Source organism: Blastomyces dermatitidis (genome assembly GCF_000003525.1).
Source record: "Blastomyces dermatitidis ER-3 genomic scaffold supercont1.11, whole genome shotgun sequence".
Classification (NCBI taxonomy): domain Eukaryota; kingdom Fungi; phylum Ascomycota; class Eurotiomycetes; order Onygenales; family Ajellomycetaceae; genus Blastomyces; species Blastomyces dermatitidis.
The window spans coordinates 154,087-162,275 of record NW_025544784.1 but is presented as its reverse complement, the minus strand read 5'-3'; positions in this window follow the sequence as shown (position 1 = coordinate 162,275).

Here is an 8,189-nt window from a genome sequence, read left to right as displayed (position 1 = left end):
TGTAACTGTGTCTTGAATCAGAACCAGAATATTTGATAGTCTCATTATCAAACTGACTGATTCCATTACACAGTATTAAGACTAGATAGTAGTTTTATACAGTCTCAGTGAGATCTACTGTCTATTCTTATTACATTTTTAAAATGAGCAAGATTTTCACTTCTCAATTTGAATTCATTTTATTGCTTTAAATAACTTTAAATCTTATATGAGTGTTATCAAAAAATGTTACTTTTTAAAAAATTAAAAATAGTTTAAAAAAACTTTAAAATCTCTAAAAATAATAACTTTATACTAAGAATGAAATTAAATAAAATTAAATGAAATCACTTTTTTAATTTTTCTAAGTTATAATCTCATTTTATAATCTGATTAATAGTTACTTTGTATGTTTTTTTAATAATTAATCTTAGTGAGATTTCTGTCAAGAAATGTATAAGATCAGATTAAATAAAATTAAATATGAAATTTATAATTGTATTAATCAGTTTATATATATCATTATATAAAATTATATTACAGAGTATGTAGCAGTATATACTATAAATACAGAGAATAAAATAAAGAGAAGAGTATAAGAAATATAAATATTATAAAAAATATATAAAAAAATGAAAATGAAAAAAAGAATAAAGATTTGAAAATAAATTTAAGTTATATAAACTAAAGATTAAACCTGAATAATTAAATATTTTATTAGATAATTAATATTCTATTCATTATCAGAAAAAGTATATTATGATATATATATTTTTCTTTATTATAGAAAATTAACTTTTTCATACAAAAAAATATTATAATATAATATTAGATATATTTTATAAATTTATTTATTTAAATATCTCTCTGCTTTTCAATCTGTATAACTTAGATAAATTTTTATAAAATAATTAACTTCTCTGTGTAAACTACACTCTAATATAGTCTTATACAGTATTATTATATATATTTATTTGAATTTATGAAAACAGCTGACTCTGTAATCTGTATAACTAAGATTAATCTGATAATAATAATAAATTTAATAAAGAGAGTAAGAGAGAAATAAAAATAATAACAGTAATGAAAAAAACTTCAGAGTAGTAAAAACAGTAATATTAATAGAAAGATTAAAAAGTAAAAAAGATAACAAAGATTGTGATTCAGGAGAATGTACAACTGCCGGATAATAACGCGGCTGCTTCCGAACATGCTTACACTTCTGAATATGCTTATGAATGTGAAGAGGCTATAGCAGCCACTAATTAATTTAGTATAATGTATATAAGAAGTCAGTAAACATCTGTAATTATACACTGACTTAAGCAATCTTTGAATCACATCTGATAGCATGTCTAAAAATCAGTGAGAAGTACAGACTTTCTCAGAGCATGATAATTGTATCTATGAAGTGATTTATAGTTATCATGCCATAGCAGCCACTAATTAATTTAGTATAATGTATATAAGAAGTCAGTATACACCTGTAATTATACACTAACTCAAGCAATCTTTGAATCACATTTGATAGCATGTATAAAAATCAGTGAGAAGTACAGACTTCTTCAGAGTATGACAATTCTATCTATGAAGTCATTTATAGTTATCATATCAGTGTGATACTAAAATGTCTTAAAAGATAGTGTATAAAGAAGTAGTGAGTAGAAGAGCATCTGATTGACACTGCTTTACTTATTAAAGAAAAACTTCACACTCAGACAAATGCCATGTATGTGAATAAATGAGATGTGAGAAAAGAGATAAGAGTAGTGAATTATATTCAAAGAAGACTGCTCTCTACTCAGAAGAATAAAAGAGAGATAATTATCACTGAAGTTGTACAATAATAATAAAAATCAGAAATCAGAAATTATATAATGATATAATAATATAACAATAGATATTATACAATTAATAAGAAATCACTGAAATGAATATCTCTTCTAGTTAATATAAGCAACTGTGGCGGGCTGCGCCCGATCAATTATATAGACTATTTCATTACACTTCATAGATTCTTTCATTCCCGATCACTGATCTGCAGCCACTACAAATGCGTGTAGTATACACTCCGATTCTCAGTCATTTCTGATCACTGATCCTCAGTCACTATGAACATGCATAGCACACACTTCAATTCTCAGTCATTCTCAATCACTGATTCTCAGCTGCTACAAATGCATGTATATTCTTCCACTCTTAAGCTTCACCGCGTACATCACTATATACATGTATAAATATTCATCTCAATCACTGATTCTCACACTTTCTCTTTCTTTTCTTCTCTAATATTTTTATCTTTGTTATATAAGACCTATCAATATTATACTGATCTATTCAGTGTAGACCTCTTACACTATAAAAACATTCATTGTCTTCTTATTAGAAAATAATTATTCACACATTGTATTCTCATCAGAAATGATGCCCCGGTGGCCGAATGATTAATGCGGCCACCCGGTAGCGCCTTGGCGTGGGAAACCAAGGTGTGTGGGTTCGAAACCCGCAGGGGATACATTAAATCCGGAACCCAAGCACCTCAGGTTTCTAATAAATACAGAGGTGTACAAATTGCTCCAATAAAATCGCTCTATGTTCCTGGGCTGGGAAGTTATTATCACATGTATCTAATTGTCACTCCTTTGTATTTCCTATGTTCTTGTTATCTTGGCATGGTCTCAACACCTGTATTTCCTTCTGTATAATCAACACTTGACCTGTATTTAACATCACGCAAGGACTCATCATAAGCTCTGCTTGCATATGAGTATAATAGAAGAATAATAATAATAATAATCATCAGAAATGATTATTCATTAAGAGATATTTAAACACATAATGACATGTAAGAAAGAGAAAACACAGTTAAGTAGACACTGAGTTCTCAGATAGTTCTCAGATAGAAGCTTGCTTATCAGTTACTGTGACTCTGTAATAAGATCTTATAAAGAGAATAAAATCTTATAAGAGAATATCAGTAAAAGACCTGAGAGTTCTGACACTCGGATGTATAAGATATTTATATGATTATATATCTGATAATTGATATAATCATGTCTAATAATAATATGAAACTCTCAAATATAAGCATAGACACAGTGTCACAGTGACTTCAAGTAATGTTGAAACTACAATAACAATAAATAGCTGATATGCATGCAACTTAATAACATCAATATGAAGAGATTTAACAATTATTATAACAAGAAACTCATGCAATTTCAGCATCTACAGAATTAAATACAAAAGTGCTGAAAGAATGCTTAGATACTTCTGTATATTTCAATACTTCTGATCTCACTCTCTACTCATCATGAAGAATGGAAATGCTTGTAAAACTGAGTGTAGATGAAGATTTCATCAGTTTATTAACTAATCAAGATTGATATATCAATGAATGATTGAAGGATCACATAAAACAGAAGTTTCATTTATAAATGAAAGCATGTGAATCAGCATTGCAAATGCCTGATAATATTATAAAATATCTTAATATTCTGTTTTGAGATACTGTCATACAATAGAAAGCATTAGATTGATTACAGAGTGTCTGACAGAGAAACACTTCTTTTACAATATTCATCTCTGACTTCAACATTAAGATTCTAGAAGTAGATAATCAATCTTGAGAGAATCAAATGAAGATAAGCATGCTCAAGAAGACATTAACTTTTAAACTCTTACAGACCCTTGTAAGCATAGATGAAGATCAGACTTATGAAGACTTCTGCACACAGCTCTGAACAATGAATAATCATCTTATCAAGCTCAAGAGTATACAGAACAGTGACAGAAGATATTACACCTCAGTCACTCATACACTCACACTGAAGAACAATGATACAGAGGTCATGAACTGAATAGATTCAAATGTCTATACACAAGCAAGAGTTTTCACTGTTCAAACAGGCTTCTGAGTTTCTGAGATCACTTCTGAAGAAGTTGCTGATCAATATTAACATGAAGTGTGTATCAACTATAACTGATCAGAACACATTGCTTTCAACTGCTGATCAATCTATGTATCTTCATACTTGAGAGAAAGATCAGCATCTTCTCATTTGAAGAATGAATCAGTGCCTGTTCATGCCAACCATATTACATTAGAGAAAGATTCAGAGAATAACTATGAGAATGTTCTGATGAAACAGAGAAAAGATTAGCTTCTATTCAAATTCACAAACAGAAGCTTGAAGAGATCAGATGACAGCAATTTGAAGAGAAGATGATAATAGATGTGATTCTTGTATCTACTTTGATTGATAACATGTATAATATGAAAGCCATGATAGACAGTAATCTATATCACTATGCAATGATAAAATCTTCAGTTGAAAGATATCATAATCTTCAGTGTATCTCTTTATCAAAACTCTGACTTCTCACAGGATTTGATAATCTGAAAGATGTTTGTACTCATTACATGATGAAGCTGATCATATATGTAAGAGAACATCAATGTGAGAATGTCTATACATATGAAGTTGATAATCTTGATTATAATCTTATGTTAGAACTTGCCTGACTATCTGAACAAGATATCTTATTAAACACTTGAAACAGAAGCTTAATATTTTCTAACAATGATAGAGTTCATGAAGATGATATTCACAAGATCATGAATCTAACACAGATCTCTGTCAATGTGTATGAAGTACTCTGAAAAAGAAGTCATTATCAAAATCACTGACAGAGTCACTGATAAGTTCATTAACAGCAGAATCATGTGTCAATCTATTTCATCAGTCTGACTAATATTAAAAAGACTTTAGAAAAGTTATTTCATATTACAATAACAGATTCTCATATGAAACTGTCTTAATAATATCATGAATATCTAGATATCTTCTGACAAGATAATATTATGAATATACTTCTCTTATAAGGTTCTGAAGTGAATCACAGTATCAAGTTAGAAAAAAAGAATGATAAGAACTCTGAATCATCATAAGACTCTCTTTATAACATGTTCTGAGATGAACTTCTTCTTCTTTAAAAGACACTCAATAATCTGTTGAATAAAGAATTCATACATATTAGTAACTCTTTCACTGCAGTTTCTATTCTCTTTGTAAAGAAATCAGATAAACAACTCTGATTCTGTATGAACTACTGAGGTCTGAACAGATTGATAAAGAAAGATTGATATTTCTTATCTCTTATCAATGAAACTCTAGCACAGATTGAGTGAGCTCAATGATTTATAAAACTAGATGTCATCACTGCATTTCATAAGATTTATATCACTGAAGAAGACAAATAACTTACAGTATTTCAAATATGTTATAATCTCTTTGAATGAATAGTCACACTCTTTGAACTGACTAATGTCTCTAGTACATTTCAGAAGTATATCAACTGAGTGCTTCAAGATTTTCTGAATAAGTTTGTATCTACTTATCTAGATAATATTCTCATCTTCACTGATAAATTCACAAAAGAATATCAAGAACATGTGTGAAAGATATTATAACAGCTATAAGAAGCAGAACTACTGATAGATATTGACAAGTGTGATTTTAAAGTCAAGAGTATCAAGTATCTGAATTTTATTATAGAAGCTGGTAAGAGAATTCAAATAAACCCTGAGAAAGTCTTCATCATTCTTGAATGAGAAGCTTCATATACTGTGAAAGATGTACAAAGCTTCATCAGATTTACTAACTTCTATCAGCAATTTATACAAAACTTCTCAGATATTGCAAGATCACTTACAGATCTTACTAAGAAAGACTCAGTATTTCAATGATCAGTGAATACTGAAGCTGTATTTACACAGATGAAGAAGATATTCATTAATATCTCTTTACTGATAATATTTAATTCTGATCATAAAACAGTTGTTAAAGCTGATTTCTCTGACTATGTAATAGAAGAAGTGATATTGCAATATAATAATGAAGATGTTCTACAATTATATATCTTTATATCTAAGAAACTGAGTCTCACTGAATGCAATTATGAGATCTATGATAAGAAACTTCTTACAATTATACACTGTTTAGAAGAATGAGACTCTGAACTCTGAAGTGTCTTCAAATTTGAGATAGTTATAGATTATAAGAATCTCAAATACTTTACAACTATCTATAAACTTTCTAAATAATAGATATAATAATCTGAGTTTTTAAGCTGCTTTCATTTTATAATACACTACTGTTCTGACAGTTAGAACTTAATGACAGATGTTCTCTTATAATAAGAGCAAGATATGTCATCTGATGTAATAGATACTTACTGAATGAACTGAGAGTACTGACTCTTGAATCTGAAGATATTAATTGATCAAGATGAAACAGCTCACAGTATCATATATACTTCTCTGATTAGAACTGATATTGATATCTTCACTTTCTCTACACTGAATGAACTGTAGTATACAGTAGTTCAGACTGATGAACTTCTTCAGACTTTCACTGAAGTAGTATATTAAGAAGCATTCTGATTTCTCTCAGAACTATGTATAAGAACTGATATCTTAAAATGCTCAATTAATGATAATAACACTCTATAATTCTGTGAATAACACTGAGTCTCTCACTCTGAATTCTTACACACTCAGATAATACAAGAGATACATGATTTATATATAATCAGTCATTCAGACTGTAAATAACTCTATAGAATAATCTTCTGAGAATTCTACTGATCTGAGATATTAAACAGCATCAGATGCTTCATCTGAAACTGCAATAACTGTTCTTCTATTATCTTATAAAAGAACTGTAGAAAAGGTCTACTGAAATCACTCAATATCTCTGATAGAATCTGATAAGATGTAGTAATTAACTTCACTATTAATCTATCTGAGAGTAAGAGCTGCAGAAACATTCTAATCATTATTGACTGACTAAGTAAGAGTGTAATATTAAAATCTTGTGATAAGATGAACACTGAATAAGTCACTGAAGTCTTCTTACAGAGTTTATTCTATCAGATGTATAAGTTACTGAGATTGATAGTATTAGATCAGAGTCATCAATTTATGAGCACTCTCTGAACAAGAATCTGTTAAGTTCTCAAGATTATACACTGTCTATCAACTGTCTATCACTCTGAGACTGATGATGTATCAGAATGAATAATTCAGACTGTAAAGAATTATCTTTATAAGTTCTGTAATCACTTATAAGATAATTGATATAATCTTCTTCTACATACAGAGATTGCTATCAATGATTGAGATGCTGTTTCAACAGATATAAGTCTATTCTTTCTTATACATAGATATCACATGAAAGTGTTGAATCTTCTAGAGATTACACAGTTCACATTAAATTCTCACAGTTCAATTCAGATCACTGATAATATAATAATAAAGCTCTGAGATACTCATAACTGAGCAGAGGCCTTCATGACAACTGTAAAATAAGACTAAGAAGATCAAATTAATATCTGATGAGATCTCACAGAGCAGTATAAGATAGAAGATCTTGTGTGATTGAATCTCAAGAATATACAAATCACATATTCATCTTGTACACTAGACTATCATCATGTCAGGTATAAAGTGATAGAAGTTCTAGATAGTCATAACTATTATCTTGACACATTATCAGAGATTTATAATGTATTTCATACAAGCTTGCTTCACTGTATTATCATCAATTCATTCTCTTCTCAGCTGACTTCTGACTAGCAGCTGCCAGGCATCATAGAAGAAGATAATGAGCTTGAGTGAGAGATTGAAGATATTCTCAATGAGAGATACCGCGGCTGCAGCTGACAATATCTTGTGAAATAAGTTAACTACAATCAACTGATCTGAACTTCAAGTTCTGTGTTATCTGAAACAGCAGCTCTTGACTGATGAGAACTGCTTCTGAAAAGAAGGAACTAATGTGGCAAGCTGCACTCAATCAATTATATAGACTATTTCATTACACTTCATAGATTCTTTCATTCTCAATCACTGATTCACAGCCACTATGAACGCGTGTAGTATACACTCTGATTCTCAGCCATTTCTGATCACTGATTCTCAGCTGCTACAAACATGCATAGTGTACACTCTGATTCTCAGCCATTTTCAATTGCTGATTCTCAGCTGCTATAAACACATGTATATTCTTCTGCCCTGAAGCTTCACTGCGTACACCATCACATACACATATAAATATTCACCTTGATCACTGATTCTCGCACTTTCTCTTTCTTTCCTTCTCTAATGTTTTTATCTTTGTTATATAAGATCTATCAATATTATACTG